At 35.7% G+C, this 26,747-nt stretch overlaps 1 protein-coding gene across 8 annotated transcripts in view; it reads left to right on the top strand.

The window, feature by feature from the left end:
- Nucleotides 1-26,747, top strand: part of MGAT4C (MGAT4 family member C) — a 798,266-nt gene that overhangs the window by 490,831 nt on the left and 280,688 nt on the right. For 3 of the 8 annotated variants that reach the window (XM_051845738.3, XM_051845735.3, XM_089307550.1), the window contains exon 1: nt 4,696-4,881. The exons of the other annotated variants lie outside the window; for them this stretch is intronic. The gene's annotated coding sequence lies outside the window, so the exon portion shown is untranslated. Of the gene's footprint in view, nt 1-4,695; nt 4,882-26,747 lie in introns of those variants that run through there. 8 annotated transcript variants of the gene reach the window in all.

Below are 26,747 nucleotides of genomic sequence, written 5' to 3'. Positions count from 1 at the left end.
AAGAAAGTAAAATATCCTTAACTGTACATCATTATGAAAACGTATTGGATATAGTTGTTGAAAGAGCATGATAAAAAATATATCTTTCTGTCTACAGATCTTTAGGCCTTTTAGAAAGATTCACCACAACATTCAGAGGAAAACTAATCACATAGATTAGGGTGTATCTTAAATTTAGATATCTTCAATGATAAGTTAATGTTTTCAGTTTGCATTTAAAAAGAGAGTGCTGAATCACAAAAATAGCCTTAACTTCTTACCATAATATTTATGAATTTATATTTCTTTCACATAGAAAAGGAGACAACATTTTTCTCATTTATTTAAATATTTTCTCTTTTTTTTCCAGAATAAAATTTAATGACACATAAACAAAGAGCCACATCATGGGGGTTTTCATTCTCAGACAGGAAAAGTGAGATGGTCTAATAATTCCAAGTGTTTTCAAAATTTTGTCTGTGCAGAAAACAGAAATAAAGATAATTTTCTGAAACTGCCACATGATAGATTTAAAGTAGACTTAAAGAAGGGAAGAATGACAATGATGATAACTAAGTATAAAAAAGAAATCCAGGTGAAGTGTCAAATGTAGATAGCCTTACGAGGTTAGTTATCCCTGGAATAAGTTAGATGGAAAATGTGATTCTTACAGGGCCAGTGAATTGCCATTGGTTCACAGTCACAGTTCCTTTGAAATATGTTTGGATTTTTAAAAAGCATCCTAAGTCTTTATGAAATAAAGTAAGCACCGTCTCTTCAAAACAGTCTAACTTCTGTGAAGTAAATTTGAGAAGCTTTTGCACATAGTGCCAGTCCAAAGTCAATATTTAGAAATTAGACATCTTAAGATGATTTAAATAATACCTATTTCACAATAGGTTTGATAAATACCTATCCTTCACCACTTAAGCTGAAAAATTACATTATCACTCACATCGATAAGTTCATAATATACTTTACATATTATGCATTGTTATGAAAGGATAAATGTGTGTGTTAAGAATGTCTGTGAATGAAAAGAAAAAAAAGAGCGCCTGTGGCCACACAAACAGAGCTGCCATCTTGTGGATAACTAGGTAATGGGCCTGGAGTTATTGCAAAATATAATAAAATGCTGCATTCTAATAGTTCTAACCACTCAAATAATAATGTTCACAATAGTTTAAAACTCCTTTAAATTCCTCAGTTATAGCTATAAAATAATTACCTGAAGGACATTTTCCTTTTTTTTCTGAAGTCAATATTAACCTAAACCTTATTAATATGTAGGATGGGAAACACTGGAGGATGGTTTCTCCAGTTTAATTAGCCTCTAGTGATGATTTGTTTTGATAATATAAATAATTACTTTAACCACAAAATTGATGTAACAGAAATAATTGTCAGGCAATTAAATACTGCAATGATTTCAGCTCCTGGGAAATATATTGTATTTAAGTATAGTAATAAAATTGAAATTTACTTGATTTGAACTCTAAAATACCTTCTACTTGGTTTTCAATAATATTTTTGCAGAGTTCATGTTCTTCATGTAAGAAGACACACACTAATATAATTTTGCTAAAATTAAGTACTCAGTCTTATAGATATTTTTTGCCCTTATATTAATCCTTTACATATTATTAAAGTTAGAATATTTCATATTCTCTGGAATCCGCAAATGCTAGCTGTTCATTCTAGTTGTAGGAATATAATTAATAATATTGGTAAATTCATCCTAAAATGTAATATTTATTATTTTCCTTTATAAAATTAGATAATTTTTAAAACCCAGAAAAATATATTTTTACTTCTCTACCTGTACATATGAAAGACTATACTCAAAAAATTACACCATCTTTTTTATTGTCCTTGCAATCTCTTAATGTTCTAACCATTTTACCTTTTGAGTTTTCCTTTACATTATATAATCAGGTTACATTTCTTAACATATTATTTTATGATAGCAGTAAGCATTTTTATGTTCTTACCAGTGTTCATATTGAACCTAGATACATAAGTAGACTTATGTGCAAAATATTTTTTGACTTCAAAAGGACATCCTACAAATTACATAAAGCCCTGGCCTTTAGTATCTCTGACTTCCTAAAGAAAACTACTAAAGAGTCACTAACAACTTCATAAATCCCATTCATCATTAATCTCCAGTGTCTACTACCACTGTAAGAAAATAGGATTTTTTTCTTTTGTTATGTATAAAAACTACTCCAGACTTAACAGACTGATATTGAAATGTGATCTATAGCTTAAAAATCTTATTTATGTATTTTAGTAACACAAAACCAGGGACCTTTACTAAGATAATCACTTACTAATGAATTTGCAGAGCACCAGGATTATTTGTATTTCTGATATTCACTGTGGCCCATTTCTTTAAGCCAGTTTATGTGACATCTGGCCCCTAAACAAATGCAAAACAAAGGCAGAAAGGCTATAAATTGTGTACTAAAGTCATTAGAATATGTATTTATCTTTAAACATTTACTGAATCATATGTGCATCAGTGTGCTTACTTTGTGCAATGTGATATAATTTAATTTTGCTAGTTATCTATCTCTGCCATTAAATATTTATATCATTAAAATTTTATGGAATATATGAATATAAAAACATATTTTATAAACAATTATTTTCTTCATGACATATCCTCCCAGCAATTACAATATCCTAGCATTATCATTTGTCTACCAGAAATACAGTTGACATTCCCATTGTCCAAATTCATCTTTCTGATCTGTAATTCAATTTTATGCCACTTTGCATGCAATGACACTTTTTTTGTGCACATTTCTATCCAAATGTCCATGTTTTTAGGCATATATAAATGAACAGTGTCTTTAACATTGGCCCAAAGTATACTTTGACAAATAAGTCTTTTCGAGTCTGGAATCTTGCACTTGACTAATATGATTAAATTCTGAAAAATTCTGGGAAGGTCAAAAACTTGAAGAAATAAATAAAGACCCCTGACTCATTCAGTGTTATAAACCAACTTAATCTGCAACATTATTTTCCAATTGAAACTTTAAGAATTTAAGATAATATTTCTTTTGTCATTATTTTGAGAGCACTGAAATATGTTTAATTTTTAAGTCTACCAAATATTATTGAACCTAACATATTTGATCTTTTTCCATAAAATGTTGTATTAATTATAACATATTTTTGTTTCCGTTTTGTATAACAAGTTTCCATAGTTTGCATCATCTGATCCCTGTATCAATTTTTCTGTAGGTAGAATTGTCATTCTCATTCAATATATGAAACATGGTAAATTTCTAAAATTCTGAAGAGCTAATAGGTGGTAGAATGAGAATTGCAGGCTAGATCTTTTGAATCTCAATCAGAAATCTTGCCTATATTTCACACACTAATTTGCTATTAAGAAAAATCAAATAAGCCAATGATCATGGAAGTTAGAACTTGGGAGGAAATTTTGAATGTACTGTCTATAAGACTGTCTTTTCATGTTATCAACTCTTAGAATTCTTATTGAAGTCATCCAGTAAAAGTAATTTTCTGTCATTGGAAATGTGGAGGGATTATAACAAGTATTTGCCCTGAATCCAATATTCAGAAGGAAATGAACCAACACAAAGGCATACAAGTGCATTGTTGGTGAATTTCCGTTCCCTAAAGATGGGGATGAATGAAGCAAATTTCCTCACTCACTCTCCAGGTGCTGATACTGTTTGCATGCTGAGCTGCACAGCTTTCAAAGGGCTTGCCCTGGGATATGGCTGTGCTGGATTTAGAAGGAGTTTGGTCATTGAATAGCTCTGGTAATTCTTGCATCTCACAGTGATGCGGCTGACAGCTCCTTTTGGTGGGGAAAGCTTGGGTATATTTCAAGGTGATTGTAGTTTTGTCCCTCCGGCAGCAAGCTGCTGCAACCAGCTTAGCCCATTATCCTCCTCTCCCACTGGACTTAAGCCTGGGGAGAAATCTGGGGCTTTTGTCAAGATAGAAGGTAAGAGATGGATAATTATTCCCTGTTTGTACTCAAAGAGAACAGTACTATATCATAAAGTAGCTTTCGATTACTGAAATGGGATTGCCTATAGTTCTAGTGACTTTTAAATTACTCTTTAAAAAACAATATTTAACATTATCATTTCAGTGATGTTATATTTTAATATCTCATACATTAAGCTTATTACCCATAAATTTGGAGATGTTATTTAACATTTAGAGACCAAAATGCATTTCCATGTTTGTATTTTTATTAAAAGCTTTAAAAATACAGATAACTACTCTGACTGAACTGATTGAAAATTACACTTTACAATTGTCTACATTGTAATATTTCTGAATCCTACTTTCATAAATCTCACAGGATAGTACTATGAAATCAATGTAAAGTAATTAGAAAATTTAAGATTCTACTCTAGGATTATGTTGCTCTTTTACTTTCATATTCATGAATACTGTTATTTAATAAACAGACTTGAAAAATCAAATTGTCACACATTTTAATAAATTAGGTAAATATGTCTTAGGCTATCTGGGGCACAGCATTTTCAGTTTGTGATTCTCCAGGAACTCGACGTTACTTTCACTCTGCTTTTCAGCAGAAACTGTAGTCAGAGATGAGCATTTCAATTTGCAGCTGACAGTTTAGGGTTAAGATATGATTCCAGGTAACAGAAGCCAATGAGAGTACACCCAGTTGATGTTTGTGACATCATCTTCCAGGCGGAGTACATAGAACAGCTAAGGTAGCGTTCAGTTTCAGCCCCAGTGCTGTTATGATGGATGTTTACATCTCTTCATTGAGAGCCAATTATCTTGCTTTTGTGTGAGGCCCAAGGATCACTCAGGCTGCCAGGCTGCACAGAGCACTGTTGGATGTAGCTGAACGAATTGTTTTCTCTTTCTCTGGTAAGAGCCTCTTCTGTTTTACCTTCTGTTTCAAAATAAAGGTAAATGTGCCTCACAGAGGAAACAGTGGAAGGGCTGAACGGGATTACTGTCTGGTAGGCTTTTAATCAGAGCAATGTTTAAATGTTATTAAAAGGAAATGTGGATTTAGCAAAATGAATTGGAAAAGAGATTGCAAATGTGTACCTGAGAAACTAATTTGCATTGTAGAATGAATGGCAGGTAAATTCAGCTTTTCTTCAGTACAAGGAAAGTAAATGTTGCTACAGAAGTGTTATTTTGACTGTTTTAAAAATCTTATGTGTGTATGTATACTCCTCTGCTTCATTTCTTTATATTTTGCTGTTACTAGTAGAAGTAGAAATGAATGACCAAGTCATGTTGCTATAAATTTAAAATGAGCCAAAGTTTCTAATTGTTAAATGATAGTTCCTTGGGACAGTTTTCCAAAGTTGTGTCTATACAGGAAAAACAAAATATACCAGGTGAGCAAAATCTTTTGCTTCTGAAACGAAGTTGTAGCACTTTATGTTCGTATTTATCATTTCAACCCAGGGAGATGATGAGAGCAAATAATTTTCAGGAACAGAGGAAACCTCCCCCCCCCCAAAAAAAAAAGAAAACATTAAAAGATGTTAAAAATTTAGTGCAGTGATTGCTTTTGAACGCCTAGAAAATCCTGTGGAGTGTAAGTCCTCAAAACACTTAAATCTTGAAAATAAAGCTTTAGATAATTTAATCACTTGTAAGTGGCAACATTTATATCTAAGCATCTTTGTAATATTGTTCTAAAACATATCTGTTTTCAGATTTTGAACTGCTGTTGGTGTAGGTGAGTGAATCTGACGGTTCTTGAAAAATCAGATACACGAAAAGCTTTTAATTGGCTGAGAATGTGTATATGCTACTGAGTGAAGAATTCAAAAACATTTTTAACTCTTTACATGGTGCTTATTATTATGATAAAAGTCAATAGATTATTGTTATTTTAAACAGTTTGTTAATGAAATAAAGATAGAAAAATAACAGGTGTTATTTATTTACGTGTTCTTTTAATAGCTTTTCTATTTCAGTAGGCTACTAAAACTTTTGAATAATGATCTGTCCACTGAGCTTAGATATGCTTATACTTTTCGGATTTATCTTCCCTCTGCCTTTAACATAGTATACTTCTGCCTTTGCAAACCAGCAGTTTTGAAAATTAGAAATCAGAATTTGGAGGTGCTCAAGTTGTACTTAAAGACAGCAGGGATTTCTCAGCTATGTCACACATTTGGATCTTCTGCTAGCCCAGTCCTGCTTGGAAGCTCTTGACATTACTGTTGTTCGATTTGTCTCTCTCAGTCAATTCAGGTCTGGACAAAACTGAGCGTATAGAAAGTGTCAGGTGTGTATTAATGGGATTCAAAGAACTCAGCTTGTTGTCTCAGGAAAAGCAATATATAATCAACCCAACTTCAAAAGCTCACACATATACATCCAGAGTACGTTTTTTCTCCAGGAAATTTACATTGAGATATTATATGAATTTCAGAACGAAAGTTTAATAGTATGAACATAACAGCATAAAGATTCACAGCTTTGTAATGAAGCTTGTTTATTTTCTCCCCCTAAGTACTTAAAGTGAAATTGAATAACCCCGCGGTATTGACGCTGTCATTTTCACAGGTGATCAATCTTGACCAAAGGAAAAGTGGTTGTTTCCCAACAATTCAGCCTCTAAAAATCTATTTATGTTATTCTGTCCACAGTAAAGAAAACCTTACTCAGCCAATGAACAATCTGGACTTTTAAATTGCATTTTCTTCTCTTTAAGAGGTCTCTGAGTCTTAACCTCTATGATCACAAATGCCTGCTTTGGTAGTAATTATAGTGTTAATTTGCTTATCTCTTTGCTTTTCTTGAACCACATTATGCAGCATACATTGATATGACCTACCCGGCTTATGTACTTTGTTGATGGAAACTTTTTGTTTTCTATTTGATTTGATGTCTTTTAAAAAAGACATCTATGGGATAACAACAATCCCCTATGCCACAAACTCTTTAGGAAGGATTCCAACTGCAGGGTGATGTGGGTGAGAAGTGATGCTGCAGGTAGTGATGTGTGTGTATCCCTTGTCTGACTTAGGAGGTCATTCTATTGTTAAGACTTCTTTTGATTTTTAAAAATTATTCTTCTCTGTATCATTTCATCCACTGTACATATGTGGTGTACCTAGTGATGCAAATATTCCTGTTATCTTTTCTGAAGTTTTCTGCATATCCCAGAAGGTATATGTATGCTGTGAGATATTAATTTCTTAGGAAAATTGTTCATCAAAATATGTTTTTACTTATTCAAAATGATGATTTTTTGTATGCCTTAATTATTTCCTGGAATATAGTTTAATATAAGACCCTTCATTTTCTTCTAATGACTGAATGCATAGTACCATTTGATTTTCTAGTTTCTTAGTTCAGGAACTTGAATATAACATTAATTCTTTGCTTGTCTTGACCATTATGCTAATTCTAAGTTCCCAAGGCCAACTTTTTACTTAAGGTAGAAGATACCATAAATGTGATAACATCTTAAACACCTTGGGCTAATATTATTATGTGAATGTATGGAAATTTAGGTGTGTATTTTATGTGTATAAGTACATTGTTTATATGTATTTTAAAGCTTAAAAAGTATTTTTATGGACAAAATATCTTTCATTATTAACAGTCTGAGATAATGTAAGTGAAATTATGCAGCTAGAAAACAGAGGTTAATAATTTGCAACTTGTTGCCAACAATCTACCCAGTAAATAAATTGGTAAGTGGAGGAGTTGAGACTCAAAAATAGCTAACAAATTTTGATGTCTGCAACCAGTAAGTCTCTCCATTCCTGTAGTCCTCTCTCCATTTTCTGGATATCTAACTAGTTACTAAGTCTTTTTCTACTCTGTGCCAAACACTCTTCTAGGTACTTGGTATTTAAAACTGCTGATGTAAATGATTCTATCCTTGTATATATTAAATATTTTTCATTCCATCTGACTAGGTCCCTCTTTAAATTACCACAAATATAGAGTTAATTTTTTTTATTTTTTATTTTTTATTTATTTATTTATTTTTTTGACAGGCAGAGTGGGCAGTGAGAGAGAGAGACAGAGAGAAAGGTCTTCCTTTTGCCATTGGTTCACCCTCCAATGGCCGCCACGGCCGGCGCACTGCGCTGATCCAATGGCAGGAGCCAGGTACTTCTCCTGGTCTCCCATGGGGTGCAGGGCCCAAGCACTTGGGCCATCCTCCACTGCACTCCCTGGCTACAGCAGAGAGCTGGCCTGAAAGAGGGGCAACCGGGACAGAATCCGGCGCCCCGACCGGGACTAGAACCTGGTGTGCCAGTGCCGAAAGGCAGAGGATTAGCCTAGTGAGCCGCGGTGCCGGCCAAATATAGAGTTAATTTTAAGGTGTGATTTGACTAAAACTGAAAACATTTCTAAGAACTGGAAAACTTGAGTTCATGAATGAACTTAAATGCATTTTGTGTGTTTCTGTAAGTTCTTAGGTGTGTTCCAAACTAAAATAGACCTGTACATACTGCATGTTTGGATTTCATGAACATGTCTATTGATTATTTTGTAGCATACTTGATCGCTGCATTATCACAAAAATAAAATAATGTATAGTGGATTTCAGGAACACCATCAAGCATTTTTGGACAAAATTTATATGTAGAGTGTATATATAAGCAAATCTAGCTTTGTGTTAATCTTCTACTTTCCAGTAAAATTCTTGGTGATAATAGTTCATCCAGTATATAGTTGTTTGGCTTTTGGTAGTGTTTATAGAGATAAATAGAAGAATGGGAAATGGAGGAATCTTATCTTTTCATTAATAAAGTTAGTATCTTCCAATTATTTGTAGTTTGGATTTGGATAAGCAAACAAAAGGGGATATCCAGTTTAAGATTATTTTCAATACATTGGCATAGATATGTACTAGTTTTAAGGACAGTTGAACCAAGAGTGCAGTTTACTATCTATTGAATTTATTTATAGAGAGTGATTTGAAATGGAAAAAGAAGACCTTACGTATAATCTTCTCAGAGAAAAATCAATCTATACATAGAAACTATCAGTAAAATTATTTTAGATAGTATTATTTAATTAGCCACTTAAAAGTATCTTCTGACACACCTATAAATTGCAAAAACAATTCAAAGTTACCTGAATACACTTGATTTAGCACAAAATGTTTTACTCTTATATTACATAATAAAAAATTAATAGCCTTGAACTTATGCCCTTTAGTAATAATATCCATTTGAAATGGGCAGAACAAAGGAATGAAATTAGAATTCAATAATTATGAATATGGATGTGATTTTTTTTAGCGGGCTTTCACTCTTCCTCAGAAGCGTTGGCCTAGAAGGTGCCTTTTCAGAGGTTAATAAATTATAAATACTCACCTATGCCCTTCAGAACAGAAACAGAGAAGCTTGTAGACATTAGAACAGCATAAGATGTAATTGTAACCCGTGGTTATTTAGCAGTTGATGTTTTGTCAAGTTTAGTAAGTGCTGGGCTTGGTATTTAGCTATTTTTATCTAATGATTTTGATATTTTATGATAATGAAAACAAACTCACATCAAATTTTGTCCAATGTTAAATTCTGTTAAAAGTAGAGGATTGGGAGTTTCTTTCTGTAATATTACTTTCAGTGGCAAAGAATTGAGCAGAGCATATAGATTATTGAGGTTCCAGACTTGACAAGGAAGTGGCCCCATTGCCATCTGCCATGGCACACTTTAAAACTCTTTACAACATTTGGATCAATATGGAAAATGTATTTTTGCTAAAACTGATTATATGTACTCATACTGCATACTTATAACCGGTACTTAAAACCATGAACTGAAGGAATCCTATAATGTAGGGTAGAGGATGATTAAGCTGCTGTGATGGATAGAAAGGCATGGTATGAAGTGAAGTTCCAGAAACTTTCCTTGAAGTACGGAAGACTCTATAATCAAGTTCACCAGCAGTTCTGCTCAGTAGAGCAAGAAAATAACAGATGTTTTGAAAGATATTTTTGTTAATTTCTATGCACTGGGGTTTTAGGTACAGAGTATAAGTCTTCCTGTTTTTGTTTAAAAAATAGGAGAGTTAAAAGTACCTATGTCGTACAGTTGTGAAGATTTTGTGAACTAATCCTACAAGTACTGAAAACAAGTACAAGTCTAGGATATAGTAAGTGCTCCATTAGTGTTGCCTCTTAATTTTAATATTTTCATTGTTACTGATTTGTTTAGAATTGTGTGTGTGTGTGTGTGTGTGTGTTAATCAATTCAGAGTCATTAAAAACTGAAATTCAGGAAAGGTATTTAACTTAGTGGTTAAGCTGCTGGTTGAAACACCTGCAACCCATATGAGTGCCTGGGTTTAGGTCCTGGCTCTACTCCTGATTCCTGACACTAGTCCCGAATCCGACTTTCTGCTAATGTTCACTCTGGGAGGCAGTAGGTAATAGCTCAAATGATTGGGTCCCTCCCACCCATGTGGAAGACTCAGATTGAATTTCTGGTTCCTGGCTTTGGCCTGGCCTAGCCTCAGCTGCTGAAGGCATTTGCAGAGAGAACCACGGAGGAGAGTTCTGTCTCTATCTCTGTCTTTCTACCTCCTAAATAAATTAGTATCTTAAAAATATATGACGTTCACCAACACAAAATCTCTAATAGACTACAAATTCAGAAACTGTGACAACCAGTCATACTAATTATTCTTAGAATTTGATGTTAATTTCAATAAATTTTAATTTTAATGATATTAATGATTTAATAATAATTAAATTTTAATGATATAGATTTACCATGTAATACATGAAAGATTTCTTATACATCTTAGATTTTGCACTTATAATATAAAAGTGCATTAAATAACTTTTAGGAACCTTTTAAAAATTCTAAATATGACAACGTGAAGTATCATATATACATAGAAATGTAAATATTAATGTAAATGAAAGTCTTTGTATTTTCTTTTACTCTATGCTACTATTTTTATCTTTTATTTATTTATTTTTAAAGATTTGTTTATTTATTTGAAAGTCAGAGTTACACAGGGAGAGAAGGAGAGAGAGAGAGAGAGAGAGTTTTATATCAACTGGTTCACTCCTCAGTCGGCCGCAACAGCTGAACCTGTGCTGGTCCAAAGCCAGGAACCAGGAGCTTTCTCTAGGTCTCCCATGTGGGTGCAGGGGCCCAAGGACTTGGGCCACCTTCTACTGCTTTCCCAGGCCATACAAAAGAGCTGGATCAGAAGTGGAGCATCCAGAACTTGAACAGGCGCCCATAAGGGATGGTGGCACTGGAGGTGGCGGCTAAACCCACTACACCAACCCACTACACCACAGCGCCAGCCCTTTATTTCTTATTTTCTTATATTCATGACTCAATGAAAGTTTGAAACCTGAAGCAATAAAAGGTTTTATTTGATTTGTGAAGACATCTCCCTCTTCCCAACAACTCATTGTTTCATTTGAGCTATGCACTGCTGTTAGAATTAAGTTGGAACTCTTATCTCATGTTGTTCTGTATTTTTAAGCTACTCTTAAAGGCAAAGTAAGAGTATGATTGTTTTCAGAATTTATGTGCATGTAAGTAGTAAGGTAGTTTGCTTTTCTTTTTTTTTATTTGACAGGTAGAGTTATAGTCAGTGAGAGAGAGAGACAGAGAGAAAGGTCTTCCTTCTGTTGGTTCACTCCCCAAATGGCCACTACGGACAAAGCTACGCTGAAGCCAGGAGCCAGGTGCTTCTTCCTGGTCTCCCACTCAGGTACAGGTACCCAAACACTTTGGCCATCCTCCACTGCCCTCCTGAGCCACAGCAGAGAGCTGGACTGGAAGAGGAGCAACTGGGACTAGAACCGGTGCTGCAGGCAGAGGAGTAACCAAGTGAGCCTTGGCGCCGGCCCTGCTTTTTTTTTTAATGGAACCTCAACCATATGCCCAATATTGTCAGGAGAGAAACAGAAAAAAATTTACATACTTTCCTACAATTTTTAATGTTATGGAATCAAGGTGTTAATGAATGTGAAAAACTAAAAGAACAATCCAATCATTCTACTAATATATTTTTTCTTTACTTCTAAATACTGTGGTTGATTTCACAAGGATTTACAGCATTGGCACGCAATCATTGTGCACTTAAGGCATGCATGCACACAGTTATCCACAAACCCCTGCTGCTTTCGAAGGACCCACAAACCGGAGAATCACACAAAGTTGGCTATAAAGAATTATATATATTGTGATGAGTTTTTTATATTAGAGATACACAAAAAGTACTCAGGGAAATAGAAAAAGGATGACTTATTTTATCTGTAAAACACAGGAAAGTCTTAAACATTAAGTTTTCTTTTAGCTGAGTTTCTAAGTACAGAGTTTTCCAAGTACAGAGCAGCAATGGATCTTCCAGAAAGGGGAGACTCCAGAAAGGACAAAGTCCAAATGAGAGGCGAAAACTCAACAGGCTCAGGTAAGGATGAGTGGTTTAGCAAGAGTAGAGGCAGGCGTGAGGGAGAACTAAAACTGGCTGCTAAATATTGAAACAAATACTGAATGTAAATAACCAGGAAGGACAGCTGGTCATAAGTACATTGCTGTAATCTGTGGCTAGAGGTTGCCATTAGATTGCTTAAACTTTAAATACTGCCAAGTGTCTGTGATGAGATCATCACTGTGGTATTGAGTAAATGAGCAATGCTTCCCCAAAGAACCTGGGGGCAAGATTATGTGGAACTATTTTAAGCAGTCTGACACATCAATGTAATAACAAAGGCCAAGAGAATAATTTCAATTATTATTATATTTCTCTTTCTATTTATTTTTTTTTTAAATGGATAGTCCCTAGTGTGGTGGATAATTGAGAATACAGAAGAGTGTGATGGGTGTTTGATATGGAGGTTAAAAGGCTGGTTGAGCAGCCCACATCCCATATCATAACGCCTGAGTCCTGACTCTGCTCCCAATTCCAACTTCCCACTAATGTGCACCCTAGGAAGCAGTAGGTAATGGGTTAAGTAGTTTGGTCCCTGACACCCAAATGGCAGACCTGGTTTGAATTCCTGGCTCCCAGGGTCAGCCTGGCCTGGTTACAGCCATAGTAGACATTTGGAGAGTGAATCAGTGGGTCAGCTATCTCTTTGTCTTTTTCTCTCTCATTTTTGTATCTCTGCCTCTTAAAACATCTTTTAAAAGAATAAAAAAAAATGTGTCTCACATGAAATTATTCAGGGGAATACCAGAGTTTTGGGAATAGTCCTCAAAGTCAATATTTATTTGCTATTTTCACTATCAACAACCTTGAGGAAGTATCAGTTAGGGATAGGAATTGTCTGATCCCCAATTACAAAATGTTTTAGTATTGTACTAGCATCAGCTGAAAGGTCCAGAAGAATGAACTCTTATTGTACTTGTTTTAGAAATGCCTTGAGCAACCTAGGAACTGTTTAGTAATTATTGAAAATAGAAAGAAACATTGCATCACTCCCTCCTTGCTGTAAGATTTTCTTAGGTATTCATAGATCAACAATGGAGGAAGTGAAAAGATAAAAATTAACGGTAAAACTACTACTCAAACAGTACTCTATACTTTATGTGTCTTTGTGGGTGCAGTCTGTTGAAATCTTTACGTAATATATACTAAGTTGATCTTTTGTATATAAAGATAATTGAAAATGAATCGTGATGAAGAATGGGATGGGAGAGGGAGTGGGAGATGGGATGGTTGTGGGTGAGAGGGAGGTTATGGGGGGGAAAGCCGCTATAATCCAAAAGTTGTACTTTGGAAATTTATATTTATTAAATGAAAGTTGAAAAGGGGGCTGGCGCCATGGCTCACTTGGTTAATCCTCTGCCTGCGGCGCCGGCAACCCATATGGGCACGGGGTTCTAGTCCCTGTTGTCCCTCTTCCAGTCCAGCTCTGCTGTGGCCCGGGAAGGCAGTGGAGGATGGCCCAAGTGTTTGGGCACCTGCACCCACATGGGAGACCAGGAAGAAGCACCTGGCTCCTGGCTTTGGGTTGGCGTAGCTTTGTCTGTAGTGGCCATTTGGGGGGTGAACCAATGAAAGGAAGACCTTTCTCTCTGTCTCTCTCTCTCACTGTCTAACTCTATCTGTCAAAAAATAAATAAATAAATAAAAAGTTGAAAAAAAAAATAACCTGCAACTATGCATTGGAGCAAGAGTAAAAGACCAGTTTCATAGTTGTTTCATAAAACTGTCCCAAAATAGTATATTCTAAGTCTATTCACTTATACAATAGTGATTAGATTCCAATATAGGAAAAGAGATAACATCCAATGATAGCAAATAAAGCCTGCCACGCCTATATTGCTATAAGTAATCTGATAAGTGGTGAAGAAACAGACATAAGGCTTGTGGTGATGTTGAATAAAGAAAATGGATGTTACATCAGGCACAAGAAGCAATAGAACAGGTCAACCCAGAAAAAGCAAGACAGTTGCTTACCTAGTTCTTGGAAAATTCCTCCCCATTTGCCTAATTGTTATCTTGACTGGTAGAGTAATATTGCATGTGTTACATTGCAAGTGATGACTTCAGGAAAGAGAACATTAGGGGAAGGAAAATAGGAAGAACTATGAGACATTAGAGAGTTGGAAATCCAGGAAGGTAAACATTTTGGGTAGGTAAAAAGAAAATACATGATTAAAAACATCCACTGGTAAACAGGATGGTGGCAACTAGTCATGGATAATAATTTATTACCTTGAGGTCAAAGATTGTCCCTAATTCTTTGAAGACCCATGATTTGAAAAGGGCCCAGCAGATGGTTGTCAATGAATCTCTTGAGTGCTGCATTGAGCAAGGGAAGGGAAGTGTAGAGAAAGGAGGGGAAGGGAAGGGGAGGGGAGAAGGTAAGAGGAGAGGGGAATGAGGGAAGGAGGAGGAACTAGTTTCTTTTCCTTGTATACTTTAGATGCGCTAAGCTTGACATACCCATTAAATAGAAAAAACAATATGCCCTGTAAATATTGGATATAAATTATTGATGAACTTGTGTCATGGGAAGAGGGAATATATGAGCTACAGAAAAAGCTTTAGGAAATCCCACTATTTAAATAGTATTATGAACAAGGGTCAGAACAAAAGAGACATGGGACTTAGAGGCTTCTGAGGTAGGAGGATAGCTAAGTGTAGACTGTCAGATCAGGAAGGAAAACATGAGACTGAGGGGAGGGAATCCACTCATATCTCCAAGCAGAAAACATGAAACTAGACTTGAAACTCCTTTCTCTCGCTTCCTTTTATTCTGTTTTCCATTGTCACCTAAAACTCTTCAGGGGCTTTCCATTAGAGGATAATAAAAAGTTAGTATGGTTTGCAAGGCTCAGTGGGGGCTGTGTGTCTTCTAGCAACATTTATATTCTCCTCTTCTCTCTCTTTTAAAGATTTATTTATTTATTTGAAAGTCAGAGTTACACAGAGAAAGAGGGAGAGACAGAGAGAGAGAGGTCTTCTATCAACTGGTTCACTCTCCAATTGGCTTCAATGGCCCAAGCTGCACCGATCCGAATCCAGGAGCCAGGAGCTTCTTCCAGGTCTCCCACACGGTTGCAGTGTCCCAAGGACCTGGGCCATCTTCTGCTGCTTTCTCAGGCCAAAACAGAGAGCTGGATTGGGAGTGGAGTAGCCAGGATTCAAATGGGCGCCCATATGGAATACTGGCACCTCAGGCAGTGGCCCTACCTGCTACGCCATAGCACCAGCCCCCTTACCTCTCTTTACAATCTCTGTTCTACCACTGAACTTTAGCTTTAGTCATTCTCTGTGGTTAGTAGGTCATTCTGAACCTTCTGCCCACACTTCCTATTTATCTTTCAAATGTCACTTAAAGACATATATCCTTGAGGAGGTCCTCCTAAACCTTGATGACCAGGACAGATCTCCATAAATTAATCTTAAAATAATATTTAACACTTACACTTCCAAAAGTTTCAGTTGGAGGCTGCTGTAGTTTGTTCTCAAGGCTTCCTGTGTTCAAGTTTAATCCTCATTTTGAGGTATTAACATGATGGAAACTTTCTGACTGTAGTATTTAGAGGTAACACCTTTGGGAAGTGATTAAGATTAGATAAATCCATTAGGGTGCAGCTGCCATCCCCTCATCCTGGTGGCTTTGTAAGAAAAGAGAGAGAGACCCTTTAGAAACGTACATTCTCACATACTCCCTGGCTTCTGCCATCTAATTCTCTATGCTGCCTTGAGACTCTGCCAACAAGAAGGCAATCGCCAGATGAAGCTCCTAGACTCCTGCACCTCTACAACCATGAAATTCTTTCCTTTAGACAGTAGTCTACCTTAAGCATTTCATAGTAGTAACAAGAAAACGATTTAATTTAGAGGCTTTCTTGGGTAAAAAAAACTCTGAATTCAGTCTTCCTCTCTAGACTTTTATTTTCATGAAAGCAAAGGCAGAGTCCATCAAACCTCCAGCTACTGGAGATCAGCTGAAATATCATTGGGTAAAAAGTGGTAAGAACAGAAAGAAACATTTAAAAAAATGTACTTGCACCTGGGAAAAACAGCACACTGAAATGCTAGTGAGTGCTAATCATAGAAAAGAAAATTGGATGGACTTTCTTAAACTACTAATAAAATGTCTTCCCATCTCTGCAACCTCATCCCATTACTGTGTGGATAGCTCCATAACTAATTATATCACATGACTATCATTTTCAGTGATGCTGCAGAGTGCACACTTTGAACTATGTGCAGAATAATAAAAGTACTATCCCTATCTACTTGTAAAATTTGCTCTAAATATGGTAATAATCATTCAGAACACAGTTAGTTGAAGGATATGCATAGAAACTGAGTGTGTGTGAGAGAGAGATACCACAGTGTGACGAATGCTGCTGGAACTGCAAAGAATAGAACTGGGAATGTGGTGGCCAATCATAAGAAAGGCAGCAGAAATGCTCAGAATAGAAGAACAAAGAAAACTGCACTTTAAATGGAAGGGAAGGTCACTGGTGGACTTAAAGAAAGTAGTTTGAGATGCTAGACAGCAAGGAGTCCAGCAGGAAATTGATAGTCAGGAATTGAAGTCATGTTCAAGCAATTTAGTCCTGAAAAGGAATAAAAATTTGCTGGAAAGAATTGTCAAATAATGACTCCATCAGAAATTGAAAAACTTTATTTGATGGATAGATGTGTGAAACAGTAACATTTACCTTTGTAAATTGATCTCCATAACTTGTGTAAAATAGAGTCATAATTTATAGTGTGTACAAAACAGATTTATAAAGCATTTCTTAAACTTTTAAGAACTTCAAGGCTGTTTGACAGTGGATAAGCCACATATATGAAATATACAGAAAACCGTGGAAGTTGTTCTTCAGTAGTTATTCTCATAAAAATGATTGTTTTAACACTAAATTACTTATAAACATGTTTATAGACAATAAGCAGTTCTTGACTTTATAAGCAAGTATACAGGGCCTTTCAGTTGATCACAGGTTTTCTAAGAAGCCATAGTATATCAGGAAATGTTCATGACCAGCTAAACTGAAGAGCTCCTACACCTTGAGGTTTGGTAAAATTAGCTGAAACCTGGAGACATATTATGGACACAGGTTAAAAATCTTTTTGATTAGAGGGAATATTACACAAAAATGTATAAAAATTAATGGACAATTAATGTGTGTACCTATACTTAGACCATCTTCTGCTGCTTTCCCAGGTGCATTAGTAGGGAGCTGGATGGGAATTGAAGCACCTAGGACAACAATACGTACTCTAATATGGGATGCTGGCATTGCATCCAGTAGCTTAACTTCCTGTGTCACAGTGCTGGCCCAAGAATTATTCTCGAGAGCTTTCTGATTTATTCAGAATAGAAACCAGTTTGGTTAATTTGTTTGAGGGGCATGCATAACATCTTTTGCTCAAACTGGGTAGAAGGCTTAGAAGTTGTAGATCGTCTGAAGAGATGGACTTAGTGGTGTGAGTAGTGGCTGGATACAGCTACTCTTTTCTCCTGCTGAGCTCCTCTCACTTCGTGGACAGTGTCTGAGTATACATGGCTGTGTGGCCAATTACTACAAACTTAGATGCTTTAAACAACAGTGATTTATTATCTTACAATTTCAATGGTTCGCTGATACAAGCACAATTTAGGTACATCTTGTATCCAGGATTTCAAAAGCTTTCAATAAGATTCTTCTAGGACATGTTCCTTTCTGAAGTTCAAGATTCTCTTTCAGACCAGGTGCTTTGGTAGAATTATGTTCTTTGCGGCTGCGGAAGTTCCAATTCACTGGTCAGCTATCAGTTGGGGTCCATTCTCACTGTCAACACCCTCCCTTGTTCCTTGATGGGAAGCTCTCTCACTGACAATTCTCTCCCAGAATGGCAGCTTGGTTCCATGCCAGTATGAGAATCTCTTGCTTAAATCTGCTAAGGTTTAATCGGAGATAGTACTATCAGGTAATAATGAGAGTGACAGACCATCACTTCTGCCATATTTTATTTGGTATCAGTCAGTCCCAGGTTCTGCTCATACTCACATTGAGAGAACTAAATAAGGATCACCGTATGCTGTGGCTACCACACAGGGAGCAACCACTGAACATCTTAAGACCTCTAAGTGACTGTCGGCTGCTACTGCCAAATCACTTCTGAGGACTTCACTCAGTCACTTAAATATAAAGAATGATGCAGATTCAGATGAAATATAGATTGAACCCAAGGTGGGGGGCTCTCTGTTGGACTCATGTTTCCTATTGTACAGTATAGCTTTGCATCCGAGTTCAATCCTCCCACACATTTGAGAATGACCATGACCCAATCTGGTAAAACGTAGTACAGAAATGATTAAGTAAAGTAATGAATGCTAAAGTTTTGAACGAATAGCAATTCATGAGTCAATATCAACAATACATAGTTAACAAATATGTGAGGAGAGAGGGTCCTTTTATATATAAGAGTGCGGAGGGCCAACTGCTAAATGTGCAAGGAAAGTGAGAGTTGGAAAAGTGTCATCATGCTAGTATGATAGCAAAGACTGAATCAGACAAGAATCACAAACACTTGGTAAATCCAGGGGGAAATTTTTGATTTGAGCAGGATATTTGTATGCCTAAAGACTGTTTATTCATTTCAAGGGACAATAAAAAGCCATTACAGTGGAAAACTGAATGATAATAAATCGTGTTTTCAAAATTTATGCCATCAGTGGGGGACAGATGGAAGTTGTGTGTTCTCATATTATGTTCCAAGAGAAGAGTGGAGCCACTCATGCATTATTATTCTTTTTTTTTTTCTGGAATGTGTTACCTAAAATCAATCATGAAGTAAGTCCAGACAAACCAAAGGGAGGAATATTCTATTAAAAACAGAGCAGGGAGGCAGGGGATTCTTCAAAATTGAAAATGGCCTGAAAGGTAACGATCCTGATATGATTCAGGATAGAGCCTCAAGAGATATGACAGCTAAATACCACTACCTGATCCTATAGGAGAAAGGCTATAGTGCTCAAAAGTATGTTTTTTGTTTAATTGGCAAAATTGGAAGGCAGAAATGTATTTTAAAATAATCTATTAGTATTGAATTTAAAATATTATTTAGTATTTAATAACATTTAATAATTTTAAATAATTTCAGTAATAATTTTAAAAGTAATATTAAATAATAAATTATTCTATTAATATTAAATACTGAAATTGTTACATTTTATTGTGATTGTGTAACAGAAAATCTTTAGTGTTAGGAAATAAAAATATGTAAGGGTAAAAGGCTATGATCTGTGCAACTTCCCCTTCAATGATTCAGGAGAGTGAGACACGGAGACAGACAACCAGAGAGTCAAAGGGGAGAAGGGAAAGACTAAGCAATATGTTAAAATGTTAATAAAAACTGAATCTTGAGGTGGGCATTTGACAGAGAAGACGTTGCTTGGGATACCTGCATCCTATAACAAAAGGCCTGTTTTGGGGCTCCAGCTCCACTCCAACTCAAGCTTTCTACTGATACAATCTTGATAGCAACATGTGATGGTTTTAGTATGTTAACTTAAGTACTTGTTTCCTGCCATGCATGTAAGAGACCCAGATTAAGTCCTGGTGCCAGGGTTTGACCTGATCTAGTCCTGGTGGACATTTGGGGCATGAACCAACAGATGGATGATCTCTTTCTGTCTCTCTTTGTCTCTCTGCCTTTCAGACAAATAAAATAAAGTTTAAAACAAATAAGAATTGGATCTAAATCTAGGTCAAGTGTGTAGGAGTGTTCCTTATACTTGTTTTTTGCTGCATTTTGGTATATTTAAAGTTATTTCCAAATGGAGAGATTCCAAAAAGAGTTATCTAATAAATATTGCTAAAAATATATATATATTGAGTAATATATTTTTGTTGTTATTCTTAAACAAAATGAAAATACAAAAAATACACATATTTTAGCCAGCTTTGAGGCCTAGCACATAAAGCTACTGTTTGTGCTGCCAGCATCCCATGTGGGCAACAGCTCAAGTTCCAGCTACTCCTTCCATTCCAGCTCCCTGCAAATATGCCTGGGAAAGCAGTGGAAGATGGCCTATGTCCTTGAGTCCCTCATCCACTTGGGAGACCTGGAAGAAGCTCCTGGCTTCTGAATTCAGCCTGGCCCAGCCCTGGCCACTTTGGTAATTTGGGGAGTGAACCAGCAAATGGAAGATTCTCTCTCTCTCTCCCTCTCTCTCTGTGTAACTGTGCCTTTCAAATATAAATCTAAGACGAATAAAAGTACACATGCTCATTAATATGCATGAGACTATTTGGAAAGCTACATATGACATGAAAAAGTTGTACTCACATGCCTTAGGTCAGAGATTATATGGATAAGTAGTAATCCTTTTGCAAGTTGTGATTTATAAAAATCACACACATTATGTACATACATTTTAAATAAAAAGCAAATAGCACTTAATAATTATTTATTAATGTCTTTCTTTACATTAGGCCATACTCAAGCAAATATTTAAAATTGTATTTTGAATCTTTCAAGGAGCTAATATTCTACTTGGAAAGAAAAGGATGTTTTAATCAGTGAAGAAAGATAAAAGAATTAAGATGCTTATGTTAAAATGAAATAAAAGGGAAAGAAGTACAACACCTTGATTATACATCTGAATCTCTCACTAATTTACCTAAGCCCTTTATGCTTTATCACTTTGTGACAGGATAAATTATATTTTTTCAAATACTTTCTACATAATTGTATTCTAAAATTATTGAGAATTTTCATGGTGATTTCTTAACTTCACTTGGAAAAGGTATGAAATAAATACAAAAAAGATTTTATTAATGTCATGTGTAAAATATATATCACTGAAACATTCAAGTTTCAAAAATGTGTGTGTGAGAGAGAGAGAAAGAGAGAGAGAGAAGAGGAGAGGGGAGAGAGAGATGTGTCTTCTTAAATTAAGCCTTTCACTGGCTCTCAGATATTTCTGTGTAATTTATCTTTTACAGCAAATGTAGTCATGTTCCTTCCTTCACAGCCTTCTATAAAAGAACGTTTTCATGTCATCAAAGCCAGATTTATTGAGACATCCAAAAAGTGATGACTTGGGGACAATTACTTTGCAGTTAGTCCACTGAGATTGAATCAGAGTTTGCAGTGGTCTCTGACCACTCTTTTGGAACAAGTCCAGTTTTAATAATGCAGTTACTGTAGAACATTTCCTAATGGAAAAAAGACAAGAGCTGTAGCAAAATACCACTATATAAAAATAAACAATGTTAAAAGATTGTGTGTAGAGAGGGTCAACCTTTAAGATCACAAAAACAATAAATTCCAAGTTTAATGTTAAAACAGGGGTCTTAGAGTTTCCCATGGCGCCATATATTACTGTTTTTATTGAACAAATCTTAGTGTTGGCCTGACAGCTCTACAACCTATGAGGTCCACTAGAAATGATTAATATTAATATTCTGAGTTTGCATAATACTTTATATTTTTCAAAAGCTTTTGCATTCATTATCTCATTTGAGAGCTTAGCTGCTTGTTCAATGGCCTTTTCATTAAATCACATCACCTTTCAAGTAACTTTTCCATTCCTCTTGTGACTGAAAAATTCACCTTAATTATAACCATAAATAATTCTATGTTTTATTATTGTTCTGGATGAAATATTGATTATTGAGTAAAAATGCTTAACAATTTGAAGTTAGAATGGAATGCAAATTTAGATCTACTATGAAGCTATGTGGGCTGTACAGGTTTTCCAGCACATTAACGCTGTTCCTTCTGCTAACAGCTTTGTAACTGCTGACCCTGAAACCATGCAAGCTGAATTCAAATAAACTCTATGACAGTGTAGAATGTATATGTCTGCTTTGCACAGAATTCATTTTTTCTTCTGCTTCTATAAATTTAAAGATTGTAAGAGATAACATCTGATACTCTAATAGAATCAGAAAATTATGAGAATGGATGTTTGGCCTAGCAATGTAGAGGGTGGTTAAGGCACCCATGTCCCATATCAATGTGTCTGGGTTTGATACCCAGCTCTACTTCAGACTCCAGATCCTACTAATGAAGGCACTGAGGGGCAGTGATGGTTCAAATGATTGGGTACTGTCCTCCACATGGGAGACCTAGAATGAATTCCAAGCTCCAGCTTCGGCCCCTTTGCTGGCATTTTAGCAATGAACCAGCGGATGGGAAACCCGCTGTTAGTCTCTCGCCTACACTGCCTCTTCTCTACCTTGTAAATAAATAAGTAATAAATATTTTAAAAAGAAACCTGAAAATTTTTAAAAAATAGAACTTAATAGATCTCAAGAAAACTGAATTCTTTCAGTGATAGATCATTCTTGGCATTGATTTATATGCATGTTTTATTTGTTCAGAATTTTGGATTATTTCACTATACAATGTACTAGGAGAAGTCCAAATTTGCCAACTTTAATATTTAGGATTTTCAGACCCCTTACCCCTTAATAGAGACTACAGCAGAGGGAAAGGCACTAATGTGTTTCAATTCTGATTTTAACAATGATTCCCATAACTTTTCAAAAATAAAGAGAAATGATATATTACAATTCAGTTTATTATTGACTGCATTCTGATTCCACAATAAATATAAATTAAATCTACCTAAATTTTGCAAAATAATTCCATATATTAAGAAGTTGTATACAAGAATCACATAAATATAATATGCCTACTTGTACAAGGTACCACTCCCACTGAATAGAGAGCAGGAAATAGTAGGTTTTGGAGAAAATTTCATTCTTAGGAAATTGTTATAAATGCATCGCTCTTTTGGCAATAAATGCAATTTAGAGATTTATTGAAGATTAACCAAATGATTGTGTTACATAGGTCACAGTTCTAAATTTCTAGTTAGGTATTTGTCATATGTTTATTGTGACCCAGATATTGACTGTTCTTTAAAGTTTTAGATGTATTGTGTGATTTAGTTCTCTAATTACACTATGAAATAGATGTTGTTCTTGTGCTCGGACTGTCTGTCTTTAGAGTGTGAGGTTTCACCATTTCACGGTGCTACTAAGGACAGTTAGTGGTGTTATATTAACCCATTTGTGTGTTTTGGAAATAGAAAATAAAATTTGTGATATTTTTATAATTATTTCTTTAAAGGATAAATTCAACCATGTTCATGCTTCATTGTTTGCTGAATTTTTCTAATTTAAAACCATTATAAATAGTATGATGTTTTTCCAAAACTTCATGTTGATGGGATTAAACAGTATTAAGAAATTCCTAGCTATCCTAGTATTAATGATTTAAAGTTTGATGGCATTGTAAAACACAAATTCCTTGCACTTCATGATTGTAAGGTAAAATTATTTGTAGATTAACAGTTAAGTTAATCTAATTATGTCAATTTTCATGTTAATTTAGGTATCTTATTTTCTGTCTTCCCTAATGTGATATCTTTGATTCATGTTTCCATGAAATATTATTTTATTATAAATGGACTATGTGCCTTAAATAAGTTAAAGTGAAATAAGTTTCTCCCATAATGTCTTCTATTCTACGTTGCTTCTTCTCCTAATTTTCTCAGAGATACAAATATGAGAAAGAAGTTGAACCTACTGAAGCAACAATTATATTCTGCTCAAGTCTAATTAAAGAAAAAACTTTAAAAAGCTTTATGCATGATATTTGCTTATTTTATCACACCTTAATATTCTAAAAAGCTATTTCATAATAATATTATAGCTAGTATTCCTATGGTGTTTACACAAGGCACTATGTTACTCATTTTATATTTACCAGTCACCAGTCTTGACAGTTTATAATCTGAATTTCTTTGATAAGGAAGCTTGATTAATTAGGAAGGCCATGTTGTTAGTGAGTTATAAAACTGGGGAACAAACTCTATGTAGGCTATCTGTCTCCAGAACATTTACTCACACTGTTTTAGAAAATATTTAATGTTTTAAAAAGACATTGTCCTGTGTCTATTTGTGTGTGTGTATGTGTGTGTGTTTAGATATGGTGTGTAAGGTGTATGCTTTCTACATTATTATATAATATTATTTATTTATTCACACTCTTCTCTCTCTCTCTCTCTCTCTCTCTCTCTCAGATTGTACTAATGGGGCATATATTTTCTTGATCAAGATAAAGCCTTTACCAGGTATACAAATATGGCTGAAGTTTTTTTTTGAAACCACTTTCTTATGATCACCAGGATATTTACAAGTATTTATCAGGATATTCAATGTTCCTGCTTGCAATTACCACCCTTTTACTTGACCATGTAGGAGCTCCTAGCTCCCTACTCTTGTTCATAATATTCCTGTATTTGGTTCCATTGGCTTCAGAACCTGAATAGTGATAACTCTTGACTAGTTTTATATTGGTCATAGTAGTTGACTCTTTGACATCTGTTTCTATTTTTCCCATTATTAACTCAGTGCAATTGTTTTAATTGTATCTTTAACTGCCAGAGACTTAGAAATGAAATTAGGACCTTACTTTTGCCTATTAAATATGAGCAGACACCTGCCAGGATTAGGGTGGCGATGATGAGAATAACTCTTCACTAAAATAAAGACACAGAGGTGAAATTCCTTTAACACAACTACAGATATTTTGCCAATTTTGAGTAGCCAGATGGCCAAGGAAATTATTATGGGAGAATTGATAGCAGGAAAGAATCCAAGTCTCTGATGATTTTATGGAGCTGCTATGTCAACCACCTTTGACAAACCCTATCTTTATACTGTTAGATGAGATTGTACCTTTCTACTTCTATGGAAAATGTATGTGTTTTAAGTGATGATGAAATGTAGAGTTCTGTGGTGTCAGTAGAAAATTTACATTGACATTTTGAATGGCCATAAATCAGACCTCTCAACTGCTGCAAAGACAGGTTAGAATTCATCTAGAAATGGGATGAAATGGTATATTAATCCATGAACATATTCTAAAATATGCATACCTTCTGTTATATAGACTTGATCCTTAGGGTTTTTAGTAGTTGCTGTATTTGGTTTTTAACTAATACCACAACAGACACTATGGAAAACTCTAGCAATAATACCAATAAGAAAGACATGGGTACTGGTCTTCTCGAATCATCTTCTCATGGTCTCTGCTTAAGAGTAGGGCATTGTAGGCCGGCGCCGCGGCTCACTAGGCTAATCCTCCGCCTAGCGGCGCCGGCACACCGGGTTCTAGTCCCGGTCGGGGCGCCGGATTCTGTCCCGGTTGCCCCTCTTCCAGGCCAGCTCTCTGCTGTGGCCAGGGAGTGCAGTGGAGGATGGCCCAGGTGCTTGGGCCCTGCACTCCATGGGAGACCAGGAAAAGCACCTGGCTCCTGGCTCCTGCCTTCGGATCAGTGCAGTGCGCCGGCCGCGGCGGCCATTGGAGGGTGAACCAACGGCAAAGGAAGACCTTCCTCTCTGTCTCTCTCTCTCACTGTCCACTCTGCCTGTTAAAAAAAAAAAAAAAAAAAAAAAAAAAAGAGTAGGGCATTGTGATATTCACAGTAAGGGTAGTTGGTTTACAGTGTTTAGGGAAATTTTCCCAGAGGAATATTTTCTAAACTTAGAACTAAAACAATGAGTAGATGTTGGCCAAGTTAAATGATGCGACATTTCAGAGAGCATATACAAACACTCAGAGATAAAACAGAAGCATCTATATTCATCAATCTGCAAAAGAAATAAGTATGATGGTAGTGTAGAATTAGGTGTTAGAGGATCGAAACATGGTAATGAGACTGGAGGATTTGTCAAGAAATAAAGTAAATGTTACAAAATGGTCTTGTAAAGCTTTAATATGAGGTTTGTTTTGTAACATGCAAGAAGGAGGACCTCATTGAGAGTTTTAATTTTGTTAGGGAAATGATGTGAAAATGTCTATATTTAGAAAAAAATCCCTTTTGGCCTTCACCGCAGCTCACTAGGTTAATCCTCCGCCTGCGGCGCCAGCACCCAGGGTTCTAGTCCCAGTTGGGGTGCCGGATTCTGTCCCAGTTTCCCCTCTTCCAGTCCAGCTGTCTGCTGTGGCCCGGGAGGTCAGTGGAGGTTGGCCCAGGTCCTTGGGCCCTGCACCTGGATGGGAGACCAGGAGTAAGCACCTGGCTCCTGGCTTCGGATGGGCGCAGCACGCCAGCCATAGTGGCCATTATGGGGATGAACCAACGGAAAAAGGAAGACCTTTCTCTCTGTCTCTCTCTCTCTCTCACTGTCTAAACTCTGCCTGTCAAAAAAAAAAAAAAAAAAAAGAAAAGAAAAAAATCCCTTTTAATTCTCTATTGATGAACTAGAGATAGATAATTTTGAAACAGAGAAGTCATGTAAAATTATTCAAGAAAGACATGCTGTGACATGAACAAAAA

Source organism: Oryctolagus cuniculus, chromosome 11 (assembly GCF_051225735.1).
Source record: "Oryctolagus cuniculus isolate XC-2025 breed Fujian yellow rabbit chromosome 11, ASM5122573v1, whole genome shotgun sequence".
Taxonomy (NCBI): Eukaryota; Metazoa; Chordata; class Mammalia; order Lagomorpha; family Leporidae; genus Oryctolagus; species Oryctolagus cuniculus.
The sequence above is the reverse complement of the archived record's forward strand: the minus strand, read 5'-3'. Positions and strand labels throughout refer to the sequence as shown.